Source organism: Ranitomeya imitator, chromosome 3 (genome assembly GCF_032444005.1).
Source record: "Ranitomeya imitator isolate aRanImi1 chromosome 3, aRanImi1.pri, whole genome shotgun sequence".
Classification (NCBI taxonomy): Eukaryota; Metazoa; Chordata; class Amphibia; order Anura; family Dendrobatidae; genus Ranitomeya; species Ranitomeya imitator.
Genome location: NC_091284.1, coordinates 688,579,391 through 688,607,095, shown reverse-complemented (window position 1 = coordinate 688,607,095; position 27,705 = coordinate 688,579,391). Strand labels below are relative to the sequence as shown.

General features: G+C 43.3%; 1 protein-coding gene across 2 annotated transcripts in view; it reads left to right on the top strand.

Annotated features, from left to right (window-relative positions):
* Nucleotides 1-27,705, top strand: part of LOC138670826 (retinol dehydrogenase 7-like) — a 125,338-nt gene that overhangs the window by 7,930 nt on the left and 89,703 nt on the right. The window contains exon 1 of one of the 2 annotated variants that reach the window (XM_069758525.1): nucleotides 6,175-6,319. The exons of the other annotated variant lie outside the window; for it this stretch is intronic. The gene's annotated coding sequence lies outside the window, so the exon portion shown is untranslated. Of the gene's footprint in view, nucleotides 1-6,174; nucleotides 6,320-27,705 lie in introns of those variants that run through there. 2 annotated transcript variants of the gene reach the window in all.

Sequence of the window (27,705 nt, the reverse complement as noted above, 5' to 3'; positions counted from 1 at the left end):
AGGTAGCAGTGGTATATAGGGGCAGGTAGCAGTGGTATATAGTGGCTGGTAGCAGTGGTATATAGTGGCTGGTAGCAGTGGTATATAGGGGCAGGTAGCAGTGGTATATAGGGGCAGGTAGCAGTGGTATATAGGGGCAGGTAGCAGTGGTATATAGGGGCAGGTAGCAGTGGTATATAGTGGCTGGTAGCAGTGGTATATAGTGGCTGGTAGCAGTGGTATATAGGGGCAGGTAGCAGTGGTATATAGTGACTGGTAGCAGTGGTATATAGGGGCAGGTAGTAGTGGTATATAGGGGCAGGTAGCAGTGGTATATAGTGGCTGGTAGCAGTGGTATATAGTGGCTGGTAGCAGTGGTATATAGGGGCAGGTAGCAGTGGTATATAGGGGCAGGTAGCAGTGGTATATAGTGGCTGGTAGCAGTGGTATATAGGGGCAGGTAGCAGTGGTATATAGGGGCAGGTAGCAGTGGTATATAGTGGCAGGTAGCAGTGGTATATAGGGGCAGGTAGCAGTGGTATATAGGGGCAGGTAGCAGTGGTATATAGTGGCTGGTAGCAGTGGTATATAGTGGCTGGTAGCAGTGGTATATAGGGGCAGGTAGCAGTGGTATATAGTGGCTGGTAGCAGTGGTATATAGGGGCAGGTAGCAGTGGTATATAGGAGCAGGTAGCAGTGTTATATAGGAGCAGGTAGCAGTGGTATATAGGGGCAGGTAGCAGTGGTATATAGGAGCAGGTAGCAGTGGTATATAGGGGCAGGTAGCAGTGGTATATAGGGGCAGGTAGCAGTGGTATATAGGGGCAGGTAGCAGTGGTATATAGGGGCAGGTAGCAGTGGTATATAGGGGAAGGTAGCAGTGGTATATAGAAGCAGGTAGCAGTGGTATATAGGGGCAGGTAGCAGTGGTATATAGTGGCTGGTAGCAGTGGTATATAGGGGCTGGTAGCAGTGGTATATAGGGGCAGGTAGCAGTGGTATATAGGGGCAGGTAGCAGTGGTATATAGGGGCAGGTAGCAGTGGTATATAGTGGCTGGTAGCAGTGGTATATAGTGGCTGGTAGCAGTGGTATATAGGGGCAGGTAGCAGTGGTATATAGGGGCAGGTAGCAGTGGTATATAGTGGCAGGTAGCAGTGGTATATAGGGGCAGGTAGCAGTGGTATATAGGGGCAGGTAGCAGTGGTATATAGTGGCTGGTAGCAGTGGTATATAGTGGCTGGTAGCAGTGGTATATAGGGGCAGGTAGCAGTGGTATATAGTGACTGGTAGCAGTGGTATATAGGGGCAGGTAGTAGTGGTATATAGTGGCAGGTAGCAGTGGTATATAGGGGCAGGTAGCAGTGGTATATAGGGGCAGGTAGCAGTGGTATATAGGAGCAGGTAGCAGTGGTATATAGGGGCAGGTAGCAGTGGTATATAGGGGCAGGTAGCAGTGGTATATAGGGGCAGGTAGCAGTGGTATATAGGGGCAGGTAGCAGTGGTATATAGGGGCAGGTAGCAGTGGTATATAGGGGAAGGTAGCAGTGGTATATAGAAGCAGGTAGCAGTGGTATATAGGGGCAGGTAGCAGTGGTATATAGGGGCAGGTAGCAGTGGTATATAGGGGCAGGTAGCAGTGGTATATAGGGGCAGGTAGCAGTGGTATATAGGAGCAGGTAGCAGTGTTATATAGGAGCAGGTAGCAGTGGTATATAGGGGCAGGTAGCAGTGGTATATAGGGGCAGGTAGCAGTGGTATATAGGGGCAGGTAGCAGTGGTATATAGGGGCAGGTAGCAGTGGTATATAGGGGCAGGTAGCAGTGGTATATAGAAGCAGGTAGCAGTGGTATATAGGGGCAGGTAGCAGTGGTATATAGGGGCAGGTAGCAGTGGTATATAGGGGCAGGTAGCAGTGGTATATAGGAGCAGGTAGCAGTGGTATATAGGAGCAGGTAGCAGTGGTATATAGGGGCAGGTAGCAGTGGTATATAGAAGCAGGTAGCAGTGGTATATAGGGGCAGGTAGCAGTGCTATATAGAAGCAGGTAGCAGTGGTATATAGGAGCAGGTAGCAGTGGTATATAGGAGCAGGTAGCAGTGGTATATAGGGGCAGGTAGCAGTGGTATATAGGGGCAGGTAGCAGTGGTATATAGGGGCAGGTAGCAGTGGTATATAGGGGCAGGTAGCAGTGGTATATAGGGGCAGGTAGCAGTGGTATATAGGGGAAGGTAGCAGTGGTATATAGAAGCAGGTAGCAGTGGTATATAGGGGCAGGTAGCAGTGGTATATAGTGGCTGGTAGCAGTGGTATATAGGGGCTGGTAGCAGTGGTATATAGGGGCAGGTAGCAGTGGTATATAGGGGCAGGTAGCAGTGGTATATAGGGGCAGGTAGCAGTGGTATATAGTGGCTGGTAGCAGTGGTATATAGTGGCTGGTAGCAGTGGTATATAGGGGCAGGTAGCAGTGGTATATAGGGGCAGGTAGCAGTGGTATATAGGGGCAGGTAGCAGTGGTATATAGGGGCAGGTAGCAGTGGTATATAGTGGCTGGTAGCAGTGGTATATAGTGGCTGGTAGCAGTGGTATATAGGGGCAGGTAGCAGTGGTATATAGTGACTGGTAGCAGTGGTATATAGGGGCAGGTAGTAGTGGTATATAGTGGCAGGTAGCAGTGGTATATAGGGGCAGGTAGCAGTGGTATATAGGGGCAGGTAGCAGTGGTATATAGGAGCAGGTAGCAGTGGTATATAGGGGCAGGTAGCAGTGGTATATAGGGGCAGGTAGCAGTGGTATATAGGGGCAGGTAGCAGTGGTATATAGGGGCAGGTAGCAGTGGTATATAGGGGAAGGTAGCAGTGGTATATAGAAGCAGGTAGCAGTGGTATATAGGGGCAGGTAGCAGTGGTATATAGGGGCAGGTAGCAGTGGTATATAGGGGCAGGTAGCAGTGGTATATAGGGGCAGGTAGCAGTGGTATATAGGAGCAGGTAGCAGTGTTATATAGGAGCAGGTAGCAGTGGTATATAGGGGCAGGTAGCAGTGGTATATAGGGGCAGGTAGCAGTGGTATATAGGGGCAGGTAGCAGTGGTATATAGGGGCAGGTAGCAGTGGTATATAGGGGCAGGTAGCAGTGGTATATAGAAGCAGGTAGCAGTGGTATATAGGGGCAGGTAGCAGTGGTATATAGGGGCAGGTAGCAGTGGTATATAGGGGCAGGTAGCAGTGGTATATAGGAGCAGGTAGCAGTGGTATATAGGAGCAGGTAGCAGTGGTATATAGGGGCAGGTAGCAGTGGTATATAGAAGCAGGTAGCAGTGGTATATAGGGGCAGGTAGCAGTGCTATATAGAAGCAGGTAGCAGTGGTATATAGGAGCAGGTAGCAGTGGTATATAGGAGCAGGTAGCAGTGGTATATAGGGGCAGGTAGCAGTGGTATATAGGAGCAGGTAGCAGTGGTATATAAGGGCTGGTAGCAGTGGTATATAGGAGCAGGTAGCAGTGGTATGTAAGGGCTGGTAGCAGTGGTATATAGGGACAGGTAGCAGTGGTATATAGGGGCAGGTAGCAGTGGTATATAGGGGCTAGTAGCAGTGGTATATAGGGACAGGTAGCAGTGGTAGATGCATAAGAAAATAAAAACTCTGTACTTACCTTCAGTCCTTTTCCAAGAAGTGCTGAGTCATGGTCAGGGCAGAGCAGTGTGACGATCTCCCTGCTCTGCTCTGAACGGCAGTGAGCAGTGATTGCAGCCTGTGCTGTAATACTAAGTACAGGCTGCAATCACAGCTCCTGGCTGCAGATACTCACCCCGAACCTCTCTTCCCAGCAGCAGCTTCTCCCTGGCAGCTCCTGCTATGATCGCACACACTGAGCTGTGTGTGCGATGACAGAGGAAAAAAACAAAATGGCCACGATCTCCTCTCACAGCTGTGACGTAGCAGCCCAGTGGGCATGCCCAAGTCACAGCTGAGAGGCAGGAGAAGCGGTCAGAGCCCGACTGTTGGCTCCTATGCCCATGGCTGCCGTAAGTGAGGTGTGCAAGTGTCGTATCCAGACACTTACACCCACACTAATGAAAATGGCGGCCTCCAGTGGCAAAAGTAAAAATGAATAAATAAAAAAGTATTAAAGTACTACATTTACTTTTGTATTAAAAATAATTGATTATATAATCAATAATTATTAATACAAAAACTAAAATCACGGCACCCTCCCTTTAAAGGACATGGTGGACCAAATGCTAAGTGGGTTACATTACCATAGATTAGCATGCCAAAAGTCTGTACAAAGAGTGAACATGTTGTTGTCACTTGTTGCTGTTTTTAGGGTTGGCTGTAGCTTGGCATTGCAGTCACTTCAGAGGGGCTAAAGGTATCTTTTACACATATGAGGACATTTAGATTGATCATTGGGGTAGAGGAACCTCAAGTATTCTCTCTGGGAAAGAGACCAAGAAATATTAAGTAAGCACTAAGGTTAACAGAATGTATCGTATTGTATACGTCATGGGGATACTGTGCCATAGAGGGGCAAGAAGATCGCTGCATCAGGTTACACAAAGCAGTGCAGGTGTCCCTTGTTCCATTATTTAAAGGGCTAAATTAGTTCTGTCTATCTCCTGGAGCTCTCCGTCCTGAATTGCCTCAACTGTTCTGTGTTGGCCACTCCTCTCATGTTTATATGCTCACCTCTTGCACTAGGGAATTGCTGGTGATAGTTACAACTTCCAGGTTTGGTTGTGAAGGAGAGTTCTGAATTACTAATAGCCAGTCGGGGTAGTTTACAGGAGATACCTGCGCTTATTTGGTATTGTATGTTTATCCTAATCCTATCCCATTTGGTTTACGCCTCCTACTGTTCCCTTGATTTGCCCTCTGTTTTCTGGTGAGTATATTTGTATGATTGTAGTTTTCTTTTATCCCTGTCTGTTTCCCTTGTCTGTCAGGTTTGCGTTATCCTATTCACTTCTGTTCCATATCTCCCTGGGTGGGGGGTGGACAGGTCAGCATGCATATAGCAGCATAGCAAGGTACGAGACCCCAGCATCTCCACCTTCAGGGGTAGTCTGGGGTACAGGAATAGATTAGTGCCCCCCTAGCCTGAGGGACAGGGAAGAAGCCAATTGCCCAAGGAAATCCTACTACAGTATCATGACAGTATACATGAAATATCATATCATTATTATTGGACAAAGTAGCTAACAAATTAGGTTTTCTGAAAGGCTTGATATCATGATTTTAGTACAGTTATAACATATATCCCTTTACATATAACCCCTAATTCATCAAACAGTTTTTCACAGTTTTCTGAAGTAAAACTGGTAGAAATGTCGCCAAATTTTGTGCCATGGCTTTTGGCTGAGCAAAAATTTTGCAGTTTTATTAAAAAATTTTCCAGTCCCAGAAACTCCACCAACTTTTTGAAAAAGAAGTGTGAGAAAAGTGGCATAAATTGTGACAGAAATGTCCACCAGTTCCTGCCTAGAGTATATTTCTTACTCTTGGGCACGTCATCCGAAAATGCTCCAAATTCATTTAGATGTATACATCGATTAATAGATTTGGCACATCCTACTCCAGTTTACCCTTTATTAAGGCTAGTGTGCAAAACACAAGTCTTGATGAATCGGGAGCATAATGTGCAGTTCTACCTAATATATAATCCCGCATTAGTAAGTATACTTCAACAGCTCTCATTTGTCCCCTAAGGAGAAATCCTACTTCTGTAATGGTCAATTAAACATTGAGGGCAAAATATATTACTTTACCTGACCTACTTTACTTTTACTGGCTTTAGGAAAATCTAGTGATTTGAAATAATGGACAGATTTTTTTTTTACCGACACCCAGACTGGAAAACATAAGATCATACAAAATCACACAATGGAAAATATAAGCAATAAGGTTATAAACATAATGGTGGTAGGATATAAAATATAACCAGAGGATGAGGCGTTCGATTCACTGTTGAAGCATATATATCTAACCCTATAATTTAACATATACGGTAGATGTTTAGATTTGAGCTGCGCATTAATTTAAAATGAAGTTGGCATTCTGACCCAATATTTCCCTGTTTCTTACTCAAAGGCATTTCCTTCTAACACAAAAGATCTTTGTTTTCTTATAAGCAGTTATGCACCTTTGCCAACCACTCTGTGATTGGAATTACATTCCTATTCATCACTGACATCCAAGACACATCTGGAGCGCTCAGCCCAGACTGACTCAATAGCAGTAAAGTACATCCAGGAATAGGAGGCCTGATGTATTTATTCCAAGAGTTTGCGCTCAGGCAGATCTCGGAGCTCTCAATTCGACTGATTACCATTTACAGGTAAAAATCTATCATTTCAATAGATATCAAGGAAATATATGATAGGGTTGAAGCTGAGAAAGTCTTTTACCCTAAGGGGGCATTCACATGACCTTATTTTTTTGCTTGAATTCTGTCCGTAAAGAGAACGTGCTGAGCTCAAACCAATGTTATCAATAGTGCAATGCAGATGAGTGATTGTTTTCACTCTTGTAAATTATTAATAACTGCTGCTGTAAGAAAACGGATTGCAAACAGATGTTAAATGATACAAATTAATCCAACTTTTCTGGATCAATCATTGAAAATTTTTTTTACACTCATGTGACCCTGGCCTTACAGCAAATGTCGGGGTCAGCAGAAATTTCTGCAATCACCCTATGGGACTGCAGATTGTTGAACCTTGACAGTATGCAATGTTCAGATAACTTGTAAAAATATTTAGAATTGAGAGGCCTCAGTAGTTGATACCTTTTAATGGCTAACTGAAAAGATGGTAACAAAGTGCAAGCTTTTGAGACTACACAGGTGTCTTCATCAGGCAAAGACTAATGCCTGATGAAGACACCTGTGTAGTCTCGAAAGCTTGCAATTTGTTACCATCTTTTCAGTTAGCCATTAAAAGGTATCAACTACTGAGGCCTCTCAATTCTAAATATTTTTTTATCTACTGGCTAACACGGTACCAAGATATATATCTTTCCTGTATCAGATAACTTGTCTAATTTATGGTGAGCTGGGGCATTTCCTATGCTAGAAATCTCACTCCAGTACCTGACTCATGTTGTTCACACTGGTCTTGATGCATAGGGCCCATTATTTGCACCCTAAAATGGTATCACTTAAGGTAACAGCTCCCCATACAAAAACAAGTGCAAACACAGCTCACTAAGCAGAAAAACTTTAAAAAGTTACGGGTCTCAAACAATCGCAACGCAAGCCCAATTTTATTTGACTATTTGTTTATTTATATATTTATTTTTTACAAATGTCTTATAGTTTTCTCCACTAAAAAGAAAACATTTGCATAGCCACTTGAGAATTTACCTGGAAAATCATATTTAACCCCAAAGGTGGTATGCATGTTAATGGCCAGGCCAATTTTTACAATTCTGACCGCTGTCACTTTATGAGGTAATAACTCTGCAATGCTTCAATGGATTCCAATTATTCTGAGAATGTTTTTTCACAACATATTGTACTTCTTGATAGTGGTAAAATTTCTTCGATATGACGTGTTTATTTTTGAAAAAAACAGAAATTTGGTAAAAAATGTAGAAAATTTTTAAACTTTGAATTTTCATGTCCTTAACCCCTTTCTGACATCTGACGTACTATCCCATTGAGATGGTATGGGCCCATATGACCACCGACAGGATAGTATGTCATCACCGATCAGCCACGCTCACGGGGAAGCGCGGCCTATAGGGGCCGCCTGTCAGCTGACTATCTCAGCTGACATCCGGCACTATGTGCCAGGAGCAGTCACGAACCGCTCCTGGCATATTAACCCCCCGGACACTGTGATCAAAGATGATCGCAGTGTTCCGGTGGCATAGGGAAGCATCGCACAGGGAGGGGGCTCCCTGCGTGCTTCCCTGAGACCATCGGAGCAACACGATGTGATCACGTTGCTCCGAGGGTCTCCTACCTTCTCCTCCTGGAAGGTCTGGATCCAAAATGGCCACGGGGGGCCTTCCGGGTCCTGCAGGGAGGTGTCTTTCGAGCGCCTGCTCGAAGCAGGCGCCGAAAGCCTCCCTGCAGTGCCTGTGTGATCGCTGATTTGACACAGTGCACAGCAACGTGTCAGATCAGCGATCTGTCACTATAATGTGATGTCCACCATGGGGCAATGTGAAAAAGTAAAAAAAAAAATATTTACATATGTAAAAAAAAAATTCCTAAATAAAGAAAAAAAAAAAAAAAATATATATATATATATATATATATTGTATATTGTTCCAATAAATACATTTCTTTATCTAAATAAAAAAACAATAAAAGTACACATATTTAGTATCGCCGCGTCTGTAACGACCCGACCTATAAAACTGTCCCATTAGTTAACCCCTTCAGTGAACACCGTAAAAGAAAAAAAAAAGATGCAAAAAAACTACGCTTTATTATCATACTGCCAAACAAAAGTGGAATAACACGCGATCAAAAAGACAGGTTTCAGGTACAATTTGGGGGTTTCCACTGTTTACGCACTTCAGGGGCTTTCCAAACACGACATGGCGTCCGATCTTAATTCCAGCCAATTCTGCATTGAAAAAGTAAAACAGTGCTCCTTCCCTTCCGAGCTCTCCCGTGTGCCCAAACAGGGGTTTACCCCAACATATGGGGTATCAGCGTACTCAGGACAAATTGTGCAACAACTTTTGGGGTTCAATTTCTCCTGTTACCCTTGGGAGAATACAAAACTGGTGGCTAATAAATAATTTTTGTGGAAAAAAAAGAATTTTCATTTTCAAGGATCTGCGTTATAAACTGTAGTGAAACACTTGGAGGTTCAAAGTTTTCACAACACATCTAGATAAGTTTCTTAGGGGTCTTCTTTCCAAAATGGTGTCACTTGTGGGGGGTTTAAATGTTTAGGCACATCAGGGGCTCTCCAAACGTGACATGGCATCCCATCCCAATTCCAGTCAATTTTGCATTGAAAAGTCAAATGGCACTCCTTCCATTCCAAGCTCTGCCATGTGCCCAAACAGTGGTTCCCCCCCACATATGGGGTATCAACGTACTCAGGACAAATCGCACAACAACTTTTGGGGTCCAGTTTCTTCTGTTACCCTTGGGAAAATAAAAAATTGGGGTCGAAAAAATTATTTTTGTGAAAAAAATATGATTTTTTATTTTTACGGCTCTACATTATAAACTTCTGTGAAGCACTTGGGGGATCAAAGTGCTCACCACACATCTAGATAAGTTCTATAGGGGGTCAACTTTCCAAAATGGTGTCACTTGTGGGGGGTTCAATGTTTAGACACATCAGGGGCTCTTCAAACGCGACATGGCGTCCCATCTCAATTCCAGTCAATTTTGCATTGAAAAGTCAAATGGCGCTCCCTCCCTTCCGAGCTCTGCCATGTGCCCAAACAGTGGTTTACCCCCACATATAGGGTATCAGTGTACTCAGGACAAATTGGACAACAACTTTGGTGTCCAATTTCTCCTGTTACCCTTGGTAAAATAAAACAAATTCGAGCTGAAGTAAATTTTTTGTGAAAAAAAGTTAAATGTTCATTTTTTTTTAAACATTCCAAAAATTCCTGTAAAACACCTGAAGGGTTAATAAACTTCCTGAATGTGGTTTTGAGTACCTTCAGATGTGCAGTTTTTAGAATGGTGTCACACTTGGGTATTTTCTATCATATAGACCCCTCAAAGTGACTTCAAATGTGATGTGGTCCTTAAAAAAAATGGTGTTGTAAAAATTAAAAATAGCTGGTAAACTTTTAACCCTTATAACTCTCTAACAAAAAAAATTTGGTTCCAAAATTGTGCTGATGTAAAGTAGACATGTGGAAATGTTACTAATTAAGTATTTTGTGTGACATATCTTTGTGATTTAAGGGCATAAAATTTCAAAGTTGAAAAATTGCGAAATTTTCAAAATTTTTGCCAAACTTCCCTTTTTTCACAAATAAACGCAAGTCAAATCAAAGAAATTTTACCACTGTCATGAAGTACAATATGTCACGAGAAAACAATGTCAGAATCATCAGAATCCATTGAAGCGTTCCAGAGTTATAGCCTCATAAAGTGACAGTGGTCAGAATTGAAAAAAGTGGCCCATCATCAATGTGCAAACCACCCTTGGGGGGTAAAAGGGTTAAAATACAGATATATGTCACACAAAGTAGTTAATAAATAACATTTTCCACATGTCTACTTTACATCAACAAAAGTTTTGAACCATCATTTTTTTTGTTAGGAAGTTATAAGGTTTAAAAGTTGACCAGCGATTTTTAATTTCTCCAACAAAATTTCCCAAACTATTATTTCAGGGAACAAATCACATTTGAAGTCACTTAGAGGAGTCTATATGACAGAAAATATCCAAAAGTTACACCAGTTTAATAACGGCACCCCTTAAGGTGCTAAAAACCACATTCAGGGCCATGGGGTACCCGGTACCGGGTCCGGTTTTCACAGGGTGATGTCACGGTGGCACCCATGTAAAAAGGAAATTGAATAAAGTTTATGTTCGTGACGCCACCTGTGATATTTGGTCAGTGGGGACCGACGCTGCTTTAAAGGGGTCCTCTGGGGTGATGTTATGGTAACTAGATGGCATAACTTCCCACAGATGAAGTGTATCCCCAGGGCTCCCAGTGTATAGATGAGGATGGTGAACGGTGCAGTAAAGAACGAGGACACAGGTGTGCAGTCTCTTTACCTGGTTTACTGTAGGCTTCAGGAAACCACAGTCCAGGGCACCAGATCACAGGTACAGGCAGTGTCCGACCAGCTTGGAAGCGAATCCAGAGTTCCCCTTTACCAGGTGGAGATGAAAGCCTTCCTCTAGCACGGTGATGTTGTAGTCCCTTACTGACTATGGCTTCTGATAAGGTCCTCACAGTTCTTCTCTGTCCCCCATGTAGGATAGGACACAAACCCATATGACAGGTGACTCGAGCCTTTTTATAGGATCTCTATCATGACTGGGGCTCTATGCGTCACTGTGCCTCCTGGATATTGAGGTGGACAGGTAACTTGCAGTTCAGCTGTCCTGCTGGTCTCTGCTGTAAGTCATAGAGTCCCTTACAATCTTGTTGTTCCGGCTACTGGTTATCTGCACTTCACAGTGGGATCGCTCATTTGCAGGTGTCCTCCCCTGATATTACTCTCCTGTGCTTCTCTCTCCTTCACGCTCACTGAACGATGTCCTTTCCTTCTATATCTCTGTCCAGGAGCTGCAGCACTTTCTCGTGGCTGCACGGCTGCTCATACGTTCTTCCTACCTCAGACTGCTCCAGTCTACTCTCTGGCACTATCTCACTAACTTTTCCTTTAAACCACAATATATATATAGGGGAGTCACCTAGGAATAGGATCAAAAGCTCCCCCTTGCGGCCTGGAGTGTGAACATGTTGTGTGCATTGTGATACCTGATAAAGAGATATCCTTCATTGCTTCCAAGCATAACATCACTCTCCCCGTGAGGAAACCAATGTCACTGTGATGACCAGGACCCCTGGGCATCACATTAACCCTTCAGGTGCTTCACAGGAATTTTTGGAATGTGGAACAAAAATGAGCATTGAACTTTTTTTTCAGAAAAAAATTTCTTCAGATCCAAATTTTTTTTATTTTGACCAGGGTAACAGGAAAAAAATGTACCTTTGTTGTGTAATTTCTCGTGAGCATGCTGATACCCCATATGAGTAAGGAACCCACGTTTTGTGTGCATGGCAGAGCTTGGAAGGGAAGGAGTGCCATTTGACTTTTTGAATGTAAAATTTCCTGGAATCATTAGCAGACATCATATCCCATTTGGAGTCCCCATAATGTGTCTAAACAAGGGAACCCCATTTTGGAAACTAGACATCTCAAGGAATGTATTTAGTTGTGTGGTGAGCACCTTGAATCCCCAGATGCTTCACCGAAGTTTATAATGTTGAGCCGTGAGATGCCAGAACAGCAGAACCCCCCATAAGTGACCACATTTTGCAAACTACACCTCACAATGAATTTATCCATGGGTGCAGTGATCATATTGACACCACAGGTGTGTCACAGAATTTTATACCATTGAGCACTGAAGAAAAAGTACCGTATATACTCGAGTATAAGCCGACCCGAGTATAAGCCGACCCCCCTAATTTTGCCACAAAAAACTGGGAAAACTTATTGACTCGAGTATAAGCCTAGGGTGGAAATGCAGCATTTACCGGTGAATTTCAAAAATAAAAATAGATCATTATTTCCCCATAGCTGTGCCATATAGTGCTCTGCACTGTTCATATTTCCCCATAGGTGTGAACCATATAGTGCTCTGCACCGTTCATTGTGCCCCCTAGCTGTGCCATATACGGTGCTCTGCACCGTTCATTGTGCCCCATAGATGTGCCATATACGGTGCTCTGCACCGTTCACTGTGCCCCATAGCTGTGCCATATACGGTGCTCTGCACCGTTCACTGTGCCCCATAGCTGTGCTGTGCCATATACGGTGCTCTGCACCGTTCACTGTGCCCCATAGCTGTGCTGTGCCATATACGGTGCTCTGCACCGTTCACTGTGCCCCATAGCTGTGCTGTGCCATATACGGTGCTCTGCACCGTTCACTGTACCCCATAGATGTTCCACATAAATTTGTGCCGCCGCTGCCGCAATAAAGAAAAAAAAACACATACTCACCTCCCTTGATTGCAGCTCCCGGCGTCTCGTTCCGGCGCCTCCATCTTCCCGGCGTCTCTGCTCTGACTGATCAGGCAGAGGGCGCCGCGCACACTATATGCGTCATCGCGCCCTCTGCCTGAACAGTCAGAGAGCAGAGACGCCGGGAAGATGGAGGCGCCGGCCGGGAAGATGGATCGGCGCCCGGCGGCTGGAACGAGGACAGGTGAATATGCTATACTTACCTAGTCCTGGCGATCCTCGCGCTGTCCCCTCCTGTCTTCGGTGCCGCAGCTTCTTTCTCTATCAGCGGTCACCGGCACCGCTGATTAGAGAAATGAATAAGCGGCTCCGCCCCTATGGGAGGTGGAGCCGCTTATTCATTTCTGTAATGAGCGGTCCCACGTGACCGCTGAAGAGAGGAAGAAACTGCAGCGCCGAAGCCCGTGGGACGGCAGGGACAGCGCGAGGATCGCTGGGACTAGGTAAGTATACCCCAGCGCCCTCTCCCCCTCACCCGCCGACCCCACCGCTACCGTGACTCGAGTATAAGCCGAGGGGGGCACTTTCAGCCCAAAAATTTGGGCTGAAAATCTCGGCTTATACTCGAGTATATACGGTAACTACATTTTTACCACCAAAATTTTGTTTTAGCCCCAGATTTTACATTTTCACACAAGAAGTGGGTAAAAATGGCACCATGTTTTGTACCACAATTTCTATTGAGCTTGGCAATACCCCATATCTGGCTGTATAGTAGTACTTAGTCATACGGAGAGACTAAGGGTGGAACAGAGCGCTATTTGTCTCCACAAGCGCAGATTTTCCTAGAACAGTTTGCAGACTTCATATGGAGAGCCCCTAATTGCTAGAAGAGCAGAATCCCCCCTCAATTGACCCCATGTTGGAAATTATACCCCTCTAGGAATTAATCTACAGGTGTTGTGCCGATTTTACATAGTAACATAGTAACATAGTTAGTAAGGCCGAAAAAAGACATTTGTCCATCCAGTTCAGCCTATATTCCATCATAATAAATCCCCAGATCTACGTCATTCTACAGAACCTAATAATTGTATGATACAATATTGTTCTGCTCCAGGAAGACATCCAGGCCTCTCTTGAACCCCTCGACTGAGTTCGCCATCACCACCTCCTCAGGCAAGCAATTCCAGATTCTTACTGCCCTAACAGTAAAGAATCCTCTTCTATGTTGGTGGAAAAACCTTCTCTCTTCCAGATGCAAAGAATGCCCCCTTGTACCCGTTACCTTCCTTGGTATAAATAGATCCTCAGCGAGATATTTGTATTGTCCCCTTATATACTTATACATGGTTATTAGATCGCCCCTCAGTCGTCTTTTTTCTAGACTAAATAATCCTAATTTCGCTAATCTATCTGGGTATTGTAGTTCTCCCATCCCCTTTATTAATTTTGTTGCCCTCCTTTGTACTCTCTCTAGTTCCATTATATCCTTCCTGAGCACCGGTGCCCAAAACTGGACACAGTACTCCATGTGCGGTCTAACTAGGAATTTGTACAGAGGCAGTATAATGCTCTCATCATGTGTATCCAGGCCTCTTTTAATGCACCCTATGATCCTGTTTGCCTTGGCAGTTGCTGCCTGGCACTGGCTGCTCCAGGTAAGTTTATCATTAACAAGGATCCCCAAGTCCTTCTCCATGTCAGATTTACCCAGTGGTTTCCCGTTCAGTGTGTAATGGTGATATTGATTCCTTCTTCCCATGTGTATAACCTTACATTTACCATTGTTAAACCTCATCTGCCACCTTTCAGCCCAAGTTTCCAACTTATCCAGATCCATCTGTAGCAGAATACTATCTTCTCATGTATTAACTGCTTTACATAGTTTTGTCAACATATAACCCTGACCCATTTCCCTGCCCCCTGGAGGAAGCTATCGCGAAACGCGCGTCGGGGTTTGGCAGGAATCGGTGTGCCACGTGTGGTGGTCAGCGGGGAGCTGATATGTATCGTTAAGATTTTCCATTTTGTGTACTGACATCTACAGGTGCATGCAGTGTTAGGTGTAATATTACACTGTGCTTTATCTAAATTGCTAGGGGGCTGTATATATTTTTCTGCTGCACCTGTTACACTCGTTCATACAGGATTAGCATATAAGCTTGGTGCAGACCATGTTCTGATAGCACCTATATCTATTCGGGACTATATATCGGCATATGACCCAATTGTGGACTAATATAATGGGGTGGATACATCGCATGTAGCAGTCTGTGCCGCTTTGCTTTGTCCAGGAGTGTTTATTGATTTACATTCTTCAGTAATTTGGGATATCAATTTCATGGTGCTTCGGTCTAGGATTTATTTTAGCAAATATTCTACAGAGCATGCGGTTTGGAACCTCCATCTTCTCGTCTCGCTGGAATTAGTAGAATTGTATTTATATTACATCTATAACATTTGAATCTGTCATTTTGATTCTTCACAGCGTGATGATTAGGGGAGGTATTTTCTCAGCATGCTTTGTTGTGGAACATCGTCTGTACCATAAAATTAGGTTTTTTGCGTAAACATATTTATTAGCATATGTATGGTTGTTTTATCCATATTTTTGCCTAGTGCATAAATCCAATAGCACTTGTGTGCAGTATTTATTCTGGTAACTTTCAACAAAGCATGCGGTGTAAGCCTCCATTTCTTCATTTCGCTGAAGTTGTTTCAATTTCTAATTGTTGACTTCAACATTGAAATCCTTCATAAGATTATGTTTTTAGTGGAGGTATTTTCTCAGCATGCTCTGTTATTGAAAAATCTTTTTTATCATCTTTTGCTCCCTTGCGATCATTAGATTTTGATTCACGCCTACCTGCCATTATATATATTTGTTTGGTTCTGAGGCATTGCTTTTAATTTTTGTATTTGTCTGTATTTGTTTGTCTTAATAAAGTTGTAACTTTTTATTGAAAAGAATCCAAACACTCTTTGTTTAAGCATGCAGTTTAATAATTGCCTAGCTTATCAGTATGGTTAATAATTTACATAGTTTTGTATCATCTGCAAATATCGATATTTTACTGTGTAAACCTTCTACCAGATCATTAATGAATATGTTGAAGAGAACAGGTCCCAATACTGACCCCTGCGGTACCCCACTGGTCACAGCGACCCAGTTAGAGACTATACCATTTATAACCACCCATTTATAACCACCCATTTTGACTGGGTATTTTCCAGAAACAAGCAGCAATGAATGTTACCTAGTGAAAATTGCAAACTACCATTGTAGTGTCCAGTATGCTGTAGTGACCAGTATGTTGTAGTCACAAGTATGTTATGCCGAGCCCGTGCTTCTGGAGACATGCACCCACAAGTTAGGCAGGCTTTCATCGCTTCAGAAATGCCAAACATGTTGTCATAACACAGCTGTTGAGTGACCCGGGACCAGGGGCTCCTTCTCTGTCTCTAACACTAGGGGGCACCTTAGCTCTCCCTGCTTCCCTGGTACTTCAGATGGCAAAGATTATCTCCTTGCCTTATCTCCTGAGTTAGCTGTTATGACCTGGTGGTTAGGACAATAATGGACCTGGTGGTTAAGAGCACACGGAATGACCTGATAGTTACTAATAATATAGGACGAGCTCTGAGACGTGGGAACTCTGCTGACCGCAATCCCTAATCCTATCACACACTAGAAATAGCCGTGGATTGCTCCTAACGCTCCCTATGCAACTCGGCACAGCCTAAGAAACTAGCTAGCCCTAAAGATAGAAATATAAAGCCTACCTTGCCTCAGAGAAATTCCCCAAAGGAAAAGGCAGCCCCCACATATAATGACTGTGAGTAAAGATGAAAATTACAAACACAGAGATGAAATAGATTTAGCAAAGTGAGGCCCGACTTACTGAACAGACTGAGGATAGGAAAGGTAACTTTGCGGTCAGCACAAAAACTTACAAAAAGATCACGCAGAGGGCGCAAAAGACCCTCCGCACCGACTCACGGTGCGGAGGCGCTCTCTCTGCGTCCCAGAGCTTCCAGCAAGCAAGACAAAAATCAAAATAGCAAGCTGGACAGAAAAATAGCAAACAAAAGAAAAACAAGCAGGAACTTCGCTTCTGCTGGGAAGACAGGTCACAAGCACGATCCAGGAGTGAACTAGACCAATATTGGAACATTGACAGGTGGCATGGAGCAAAGATCTAAGTGGAGTTAAATAGAGCAGCCAGCTAACGAATTAACCTCGTCACCTGTGGAAGGAAACTCAGAAGCCGCAGCCCCACTCACAACCACCAGAGGAAGCCCATGGACAGAACCAGCCGAAGTACCACTCATGACCACAGGAGGGAGCTTGACAACAGAATTCACAACAGTCTGTTCTGTTCCCCCACCCATGGAAGAGGGGCGCTACTGTGCACTGTAGTACACCAACTCGACAAACATGGCAACATGGACAAGGGTTAACAGAAAACTCCAGGCATACAAAATATTCACTCACATGGAACAGATGAATGTGAAGGTAGGGGAATAAACAAAAACAGAGAAGGATAAGGAATTACCACGCATACAAACCAAGCAACAGTCACTAATAATTCCTTCAAATCTCCTTCTCATATGTACTCCTTTCCCAACGATAGTCATGTAGCAAATGCTAGTTCTGACAAGGATTAGAAACAGAGCCCAGATTATAAAGGAAAGAAGAGTGGCTAACCGAGCACAGCTGAGAGCACAGGAATCTCCAACATGGCCAATTAACCCTTGTTCTGCCAGAAGAAATAAACACATTTAAAATGAAGAAGCGCTTATTCTCAGCTCCGGAGTAGGAACAATCCAACGCTGCGGTCTTCTGGCTCCACACTGTCACGGTAACGCCGTGACACATGTGGATGCTATATGTGGTTTAGGTATACTATGGGGCTCAGAAGGGAGGGGGACATTTGGATTTAGGAGAGGAGAATTTCTTTTGGAGGGTGAGGAGCCATTTCACTTTTCCAGAGCCTTTGTAATACCAGTAATGTGGAAGCCTCTATATTTACATCAACAGATGACAGACCTGAGTGGGGACTTGCTTTTTTTGTGGATTGAGTTGAAGCTTTTATTGGGAACATTCTACATAACTTTTGGGATCACATTTATGCAGAGCTCTGTTGTGAATTCGGTGGTCGAGCTCCCTCCTGTGGTCACAAGTGGTACTTCGGCTGACTCTGTCTATGGGCTTCCGTTGGTGGATGTGAGTGGTACTGCGGCTTCTGAGTTTCCTTCCTCAGGTGATGAGGTTAAGTCGTTAGGTGCTGCTCTATTTAACTCCACCTAGTGCTTTGATCCTGGCCTCCAGTCAATGTTCTAGTATTGGTCTTGCTTCCTCCTGGATCGTTCCTCTGGCCTGTCTGCTCAGCATAAGCTAAGTTCTGTTTGTGTTACTTTTGTTTGCTATATTTTCTGTCCAGCTTGCTGTGTTGGTTTTTCTTGCTTGCTGGAAGCTCTGAGACGCAGAGGGAGCACCTCCGTACCGTTAGTCGGTGCGGAGGGTCTTTTTGCCCCTCTGTGTGGTTGTTTGTAGGTTTTTGTGTTGACCGCAAAGCTATCTTTCCTATCCTCGGTCTATTCAGTAGTCGGGCCTCACTTTGCTAAATCTATTTCATCTCTGTGTTTGTATATTCATCTTAACTCACAGTCATTATATGTGGGGGGCTGCCTTTTCCTTTGGGGAATTTCTCTGAGGCAAGGTAGGCTTATTTTTCTATCTTCAGGGCTAGTTAGTTTCTCAGGCTGTGCCGAGTTGCATAGGGAGCGTTAGGCGCAATCCACGGCTACCTCTAGGGTGGTGTGATAGGATTAGGGATTGCGGTCAGCAGAGTTCCCACGTCTCAGAGCTCGTCCTATGTTTTTTGGTTATTCTCAGGTCACTTTGTGTGCTCTGAACTTCAAGGTCTATTGTGGTTCTGAATTACCTATTCATAACAGAGCTCTATGCTGAGTTCTTACTTTGGGATTTCCATCTACATCTCTGAGTGAAGTAACTCAGATGAAACCCTTAAGGGATCCATTCACTGTAATGAGGCAGCAGAGTTAGTTTGGATTCAGTCTGGCTTCTGTTCAGCGGGGTCCTTCTTTTCAGAAGTGCACAAAACTGTGGCTGACGGCGCTTTTATGCAATCCTAAAAAGACAGAAACCGCCAGATCACAGGTCAGACGGCGTCCACAGTGCCTCCATCTGCCTCATTATAGGGAATGTTCCTCCAGGGGTTCCATTCCATATGAATCACGTATTTCAGAGATTTACATTGGAAACCCTGGTGTAAGAACTCAGCATAGAGTTCAGGATAAATGTGCGACGAGCCATACTGCGATCTTTGGGAGGCAGAATGAAAAAATAAACAGCAGGTGAAGATTTGGTTTTATTAATTTTTTAAAACGTTTCTCAGGTGGTATAAGTGATTAGGCGACTTTATTCTAAGGGTCGGTGCGATTACAGTGATAGATTTATATAGGGTTTTATGTTTGACTGCTGTCACACACTAAAAGACACTTTTTATTGTAAAAACTAGATTTTTGCATCACCATATTTTGAGAGCATAATTTTTCCATATTTTGGCTGATAAAGTCATGGGTGTTATGACCTGGTGGTTCAGAAACACAATGGACCTGGTGGTTAAGAGCACACAAAGTGACCTGATAGTTACTAATAACATAGGACGAGCTCTGAGACGTGGGAACTCTGCTGACCGCAATCCCTAATCCTATCACACCACACTAGAGGTAGCCGTGGAGCGCTCCTGACCAGACCTAGGCGCCTCGGGCACAGCCTGAGAAACTAGCTAGCCCTGAAGATAGAAAAATAAGCCTACCTTGCCTCAGAGAAATTCCCCAAAGGAAAAGGCAGCCCTCCACATATAATGACTGTGAGTAAAGATGAAAATACAAACACAGAGATGAAATAGATTTTAGCCAAGTGTGGCCCGACTTACTGAATAGACCGAGGATAGGAAAGATAGCTTTGCGGTCAGCACAAAAACCTACAAACAACCACGCAGAGGGCGCAAAAAGAGCCTCCGCACCGACTAACGGTACGGAGGTGCTCCCTCTGCGTCCCAGAGCTTCCAGAAAGCAAGACAAACCAATATAGCAAGCTGGACAGAAAAAATAGCAAACAAAAGAAACACAAGCAGAACTTAGGTTATGCAGGGCAGACAGGCCACAAGATGATCCAGGAGAGAGCAAGACCAATACTGGAACATTGACTGGAGGCAAGGAACAAAGAACTAGGTGGAGTTAAATAGAGCAGCACCTAACGACTTAACCTCGTCACCTGAGGAAGGAACCTCAGAAGCTGCAGCCCCACTCACATCCACCAGAGGAAGCTCATAGAAAGAACCAGCCGAAGTACCACTCATGACCACAGGAGGGAGCTCGACCACAGAATTCACAACACATGGGATGGCTTGTTTTTTACGAGACGAGTTGATGTTTTTATTGGTACCATTTTCAGAACATGACTTTTTTAACACTTTTTATTACAATTTTCGGGAGTCAGAATGTACAAAAACCAGCCATTCGGGAATTATTTTTTTTTTTTGGGGGGGGTTATGTCATTCTGCGTGTTGTAAAATTGATAAGGCTATTTTATTCTTCGGGACAGTACTATTACAGCAATACCTCATTTATATTGTGTTTCTATGTTTTGGCACTTTTACATAATAAAAACTATTTTATAGAAAAAAGTATTATTTTTGCATCTCTTTATGCTATGACTTTTTTATTTTTCTGCTGACGGAGCTGCATGGCAGTTTGTTTTTTGTGGAAGAAGACTTTTTTAACGGTACCATGATATCCTTCTTATTGATCGCATTTTATTCCACTTTTTGTTTGGTGGTATGATGATGAAGCATTCTTTCTTTTCTGCCTTGTTTTTTATTTATTTTTATTGGTACTCATAAAGGGGTTAACTAGTGGGATAGTTTTATAGGACAGGTCATTCCGGAGGTGGCAATACCAAATATTTTTTTTTGGGGGGAGGGGTTCATACAAATATTTATTTATGGGTACAATATCTTTTGATTTGATTTTTTTATTTTTTTAAATATGTTTACAATTATTTAAAAACTTTTTTACTTTTTTTACTTTTTTCTTTGTCTCACTACTGGACTATCATTTTTTGCAGGCTGTATAACATGGTGATGCAGGAGCATCAAAATACTTTGCAAACTGTCAGCTCTGCACTGTGACAGAGAAAATTACTGATGATGCACTGAGCAACTTTCCAAGCTCTGATGGGTCACCATGACAATGATCTGGTCCCCGCGTCACGCTGCGGGGTCTCCGATCCAAGGGAAGAGAGACTGTCATCCCTCTGCAGGCTCCAGGAATGCTGCGAGCACATTCATTTGCAGCATTTAGGGAGTTAAAGTGCCGGGAGCGGTGCGTGACTTCTCCTGGCACTTAGCGCTGGGTGTCAAGTGTCAAAATCAATTGACACCTGGTGGCGATGGCACTCACACAGCCTGTGTGCACGTCTGATCACCTAGACGTCACTGGTCAATAAGGCCCAGGGCACAGGGACGTATTATTATGCCCAATGTCAGAAAGGGGATAAAATGAATGCCATAAAAACCCAAAAAACTATTGCAGAATTATGATTTTTTTCGCTATTTCACTGACTTGGAATTTTTTCAAATTTTCTGGTATATAGCATAATACAATAAAAGGTTTCAATCACTACTACGGCTCATACCACAAAAACAAGCCATAATACAGCTATGTCAATCTAAATGTATAAAAGTTAAGGCTCCTGGAAGAAAAGAAGGAAAAGACGAATGGGCCCATAATGTTAAACACCACCCTGCCTCAGCAAATTAATCATATGAAAATTTCTTTAGTCACTTTTCTTTTCTAAGTTGTGACTTTCATGTAAATATTTTGCATAAATTCCTAAAAACGTGAATTTGTAAATTTAAAAAACCTGATTCATGAATTTTGCGTGTGCTTGCGTAGAGTTGCACGAAGTTTTGTGACATTTTTCAAAATCTGCTTTGCATGATTTTGTCAAAAATATCTGAAATGCTACATTAATGTAAAACTCAGAAATCCAATTAACAATGTACAACTGAAAAAAAACGCTAATTGTTTGATGAATTTGTCACTAATCAAAAAGTCACTAATTGAGATATACTTCACATGAAAAGAACTGTCGGAAATTAAATGATTAGATATGGGCGAACCCCTGGATGTTTGGGTTCGGTTGAACAGTTAAAAAAAATTCGGTTTGGGTGCCAGGACAGTACCCAAACTCTATTCAGATGAGTGGGGGGCCAGAACGTCCGTTGTTTGACAAATTTCATAAGATCATTACCACCGGTCAGAGAGCTTCGGTTTCCATTCTGCCAGATGACAGCAGTGATTCGGCAGCTGTGACCGGCAGTAAAAAGTTTAAATACAGTCACAGAGGTGTCAGCTGGTGAAAGAGTACTATTCAACAGTCAGCGCAGCGCTATAAATAAAATAAAAAAATTATGTGGGATCTTTCTGTTTTGATAACCTACATGGCAAAACTTATAGCTGTGGGCTGAAACCCTCAGCTGTTGGCTTTAACATGGCTGGTTATCAAGAATAGAGGTGTCCCCATGCAATTTTTTAAAATAATTTAAATAAATAATTTAAAAAACGGTTTGGGTCCCCCATTTCTGACAACCAGCCAAGCTAAAGTAGAGAGCTGTGAGCTGGTATTCTCAGGCTGGTAAAGGATCATAGATATTGGCTCCCCAGTCTAAAAATAGCAGCCTGCCACTGCCTCAGAAAAAGCGCATCTGTTAGATGCTCCAAATTTGGCGCTTAGCCTGGCCCTTCCCACTCTTAAATACCACCACAAAATGACCAGACAACATAATACCACCACATAGTGACCAAATAATGCCACATACAATGGACAAATACCATCATACCATAACCGGACTTCATATTACCACCGAAAGGTGCCTGTATAATACCTTATACAAGAAACAATTACCCCCACACCATGACCATATAACATGTTATCATCACATAGTGACCAAATAATATCACATACAATTTAAATATACACCACATAGTGACTGAATAATACTACAATATGGAACAGGAATAAAAACCCCAATACTAATAACCCTAATATTACTACTGGTGACATTGTACACTTTTTTCATAACTTCTACACTGAAGCAGATGAAGAAAAAAAGCAACATAATGCTACCCTGCTCAGTAACACTACCTCTATTTTGACCCCCTCATGGAAAACTGTATCCTCAAAAGTAAATTATATTGCAGTCCATAATTGACCCATACAGTAATTAGACTGTGTTCCCCATGTGCCACCAGAAGCTAATAATGTAAGTTCCTCATGCTTGCCCTCATACAGTATTTATGTCGCCATCCTGGCACCTTCCTGTGATAATAATCCTGGCCTCTATTCTTTAATTATGTTCCCTTACTGGGCCAATTTATTTAATAATGTTCCCAATACTTTAATTATGTCCCCCGTTCTGGATCCCTTTTATGTAATAATGTGACTCATCCTAGGCTCCTTTTTTACAGGATAGGGACATTATTAAATAATTCCCTCCATTCTGTGCCCCTTACTGTTATAATGTCCATCATTCTAGGCCCCTTTTTTAACAATATCCCCATCCTGAGCCCTTTATTTAAGAATGCCTCCTATCCCGAGCCCCTTTATTTAATAATGTCCCCCATCCTGAGCCCCTTCATTAAATAATGTCCTCCCTCTAGGGCTACTTTATCATTGGATGGGGACATTATTAAATAATGTCGTCCGTCCTGGGCCCCTTTCTGTAATTTTGTCCTCCATCCTGGGCCCCTAATAATTTATTCTATTTGTGGCCCCTTTATTACAGGATTGGAATATTATTAAATATTGTCCTCCATCCTGGGCTATTTTCTGTAATAATGTCCTCCATCCTAGGCCCCTTTTTTAAATGTCACCCATCGTGGGCCCTTTTATTTAATAATATCCCCGATCCTGGGCATTTATGTTCCTGCATCCTGTGCTCCTATGTCCCCCCATCATGGGCCCTATGTCCTCCATCCTGGGCCCCTATGTTTCCTTAAATTGGGTACCTATGTCCCTTGTATTGTGTCTCTATGTTTCCCATCCTGGGCCTCAATGTCCTCTATCCCGGGCCCCTATGTCTCCCAACCTGGATCCCTTTACCCATCTTGGGTCCCTTTATTTAATAATAAAAATAATAATAATAATAATAATAATAATAATATCCCATACGTTAATTATGTTCTCTGTCCTGGATCCCTTTATTTAATACTATCCCCTATCTTTTAATAATGGCCTCCATCCTGGACCCCTTCCTATAATAATGTTAATCAACTCACTCAAGGAACACTTTAGTTAAAGATATGCCTCTTTATTGTAGGATGGGGACATTATTTAATCTTCATCCTTGGCCCTTTTTTGTAATAATGTCCTCCAATCTGGGCACCTTTATTTAATTTCTCCCATCCTGGACCCATTTATTTAATAATATCCCCATTCTGATCCCCTTTCTATTGTTATTATTATTATTTATTTTTATAGCATTTGATTCCATGGTGCTGTACATAAGACGGGGTTACATACAAATTACAGATATTACTTACAGTGAACAAAACTAACAATCACTGACTGATACAGAGGGGAGATGACCCTGCCCTTGCGGGCTTACATTCTGCAGGATTATGGGGAAGGAGACAGTAGGTTGAGGGTTGCAGCAGCTCCGGTGTTGGTGAGGCGGTAGCTCGGTAGTGGTGAGGAGGCAGCGGGGTCATTGCAGGCTGTAAGCTTTCATGAAGAGGTGGGTTTTCAGGTTCAGTCTGAAGGATCCGAATGTGGTTGATAGTCAGACGTGTTGGGGCAAAGAATTCCAGAGGATGGAGGATATTCGGCAGAAGTCTTGGAGGTGGTTGGGTGAGGAGCGAATAAGTGTGGAGGAGAGAAAGAGGTTTTGGAGGACCAAAGATTAAGTGAGGGAAGATATTTCCACCTCTCGTGTCTCCCTTTTTCCTATAGATTGTAAGCTTGCGAGCAGAGTCCTCACTCCTCTTGGTATCTATTTTGAACTGTGTTTTTGTTACGCTGTAATGTCTATTGTCTGTACAAATCCCCTCTATAATTTGTAAAGCGCTGCGGAATATATTGGCGCTATATAAATTAAATTATTATTTATTATTATTATTATTATTATTATATTGGGAGATTAGTTCAGAGATATATGGAGGAGACAGGTTTTAGATAGCCTTGTAGGTCAGTATTAGTAATTTGAACTGGATGCGCTGAGCTGAGGGAATGGAAGTCAGTGAAGAGATTTGCAGAGGGGAGAAGCAGAGGAGTAGCGAGGAGAGAGATTAAGTAGTCGTGCAGCAGAGTTAAGGATGGACTGGAGAGGTGCGAGGGTGTTAACAGGGAGGCCACAGAAAAGGATGTTGCAGTAGTCCAGGCGGGAGATGATGAGGGCATGCACAAGCATTTTAGTAGATTGAGGGTTGAGGAAAGTACCAATTCTTGAAATATATTGGCGCTGGAGGCGACAAGAGGTGGAAAGAGCTTGGATGTGCGGTTTAATGAACAGGGCAGAGTCAAGGGTTACTCCAAGGCAGTGGACTTCTGGTACGGCAGAAAACGTGATGTCGTTAATTGTGATAGATAGATCAGGTAAGGAAGATCTATGAGATGGAGGAAAGATGATGAGTTCAGATTTGTCCACATTGAGTTTGAGAAAGTGAGAAGAGAAGAAGGAGGATATGGCTGATAGACACTCCGAGATTCTGGACAGCAGAAAGGTGATGTCTGGGCCAGAGAGGTAGATCTGAGTGTCATCAGCATAAAGGTGGTACTGGAATCCATGGGACTTTATGAGTTGCCCCAGGTCACGTGTATAGAATGAGCAGAATAGGGGTCCTAGAACAGAGCCTTGAGGGACTCCAACAGAGAGAGAGCGAGATGAAGAGGTAGTGTGGGAGTGGGAGATGCTGAATGTGCAGTTGGAAAGGTATGAGGGGATCCAGGTTAGGGCGAGGTTTTTGATGCCAAAGGAGGAGAGGATCTGTAGTAGGAGGCAGTGGTCAACTGTGTCGGAAGCAGAGGACAGGTCTAGAAGGAGAAGTATAGAGCATTGTCCATTAGCTTTGGCTGTCAGTAAGTCATTAGTAATTTTGGTCAGGGCTGTCTCAGTGGAGTGATGGGGGCGTAAACCAGATTGTAGATTGTCAAAGAGCAAGTTAGATGAGAGGTGGGAGGAAAGTTCAGAGTGGAAAGTTCAGAGTTTGGAAGGGAATGGGAGCACCGATATTGGGCGACAGCTGGACATAGCGGTTGGGTCGAGGGTTGGCTTTAATGCTAGAATACTGTTCCCATCCTGGGCCCCCTTATTTAATATTACCCACTATGGCCACTTTATTTAATAATGTCCTCCATTGTAAGCACCTTTATTTAATAATGTCAGCCATCGTAGGCCCGTTAATTTAATTATGTCCCCCATTCTGGGCCACTTTATTGCAGGATGGGGATAATATTTTCCATCCTTGGCTCCTTTCTGTAATAATGCCCTCCATCCTTGATCCCTTTATTTAATCATTTCCCCCATACCGGTCCCCTTTGCTTAATAATATCCCCCATACTGGGCCACTTGCTGTAATAATGTTCCCATCCTGGGCCCCTAATAATGCCTAAGAATATTTCCCATTCTGGCCACTTTATTTGATAATGTCCCCCATCCTGGGCCCTTCATTTAGTAATGCCTCCATCCTGGGTCACTTTATTTAATAATGTTCCCCATTGTAGGCACCTTTATTTCATAATGTCCCCATCATAGTTCCCTTTATTTAATAATGTCCACCATCCAGGGTCGCTTTATTACAGGATGGGCATAATGTCCTCTCTCCTTGGCCCCATTCTGTAATAATGTCATCTATCCTCGGCCCCTTTGTTTAATCATTTCCTCATACCGGTCCCCTTTATTTAATAATATCCCCCATGCTGGGCCGCTTGCTGTAATAATTTCCCCATCCTGGCCACTTTTTTTAACACTGTGTCTCCAAACCTGGTCCTCCTTATCATAGGATTGGGACATTATTAAAAAATTTCCTCTGTCCTGGATCCCTTTCTATAATAATGTCTCCCATCTTAGGCTCCTTTAATAATGCCCCCTATCCTTGCATTCTTTATTTAATAATGTCCTCCATCCTGGGCCCTTATGTTCCCCTTCATGGGTCGCTATGTCCCCCATCATGGGCTCAGGTTTTCCCCTATCTTGGGCCCCTATGTTTCCCATTCTGGGCACCTATGTCCTCTGGGAAGACCTCTTGCTGTTTCACTTCCTTCAAGGTTGTTAAAATGGCCACCAGCCTTTCAGAGGCAGGCAGTTGATGTCAGAGCGGCAGTCGCAAACTGCATATAACGTCACTGCCATGCGCCCCCCCCGAGATGAGCATGCTGACATCTGCTTCCACCCTTTGAACTTGTGTACTCTAGTACATGAGGCCTGTCAGTTCTCCACTGACTTAGTCTGTTAGATCCTGCTTATAGCAGGGTCTAAGAGACTGTCATAAGCTGAAGTTAGTGGCATACCACTAATAGTGGCAAACGACGCATTCAATATGGAGAACGTGGAACAAGAGTGTTTTGTGCCAGCGCTGGCACCAATTTCTCGCTACACCCAGCATCATACTTTCAATCTACATCTATAATGGCTCCCACATCCTGGATGCAGATGCGGTTGAAAGCAATTATGGAATAGGGAGCCGTTACCTCTCACTTACATAATTTTCTCAGTGCTTGTAAGTTCTGACGTCTCAGTGTAGTGAGCACGATGACGTCAGTACATTGCGCCTGCTGAGCAGGACTTCAGACCACACACTGCAGAAACCAGAGAACTGGGGGAACAGGGAGAAGTAAGTATTTTTTATTTTAATTACATTTTTTAAATCAATGTGCACATTGTTGGGGTCATTACAGGACCGGCTTCTGGTTTTCGTGGGCCCTGGGTGAAAGAGTCTCAGTGGGCCCCCTTAACACATGCCATAATTCATGATGCACAGTTA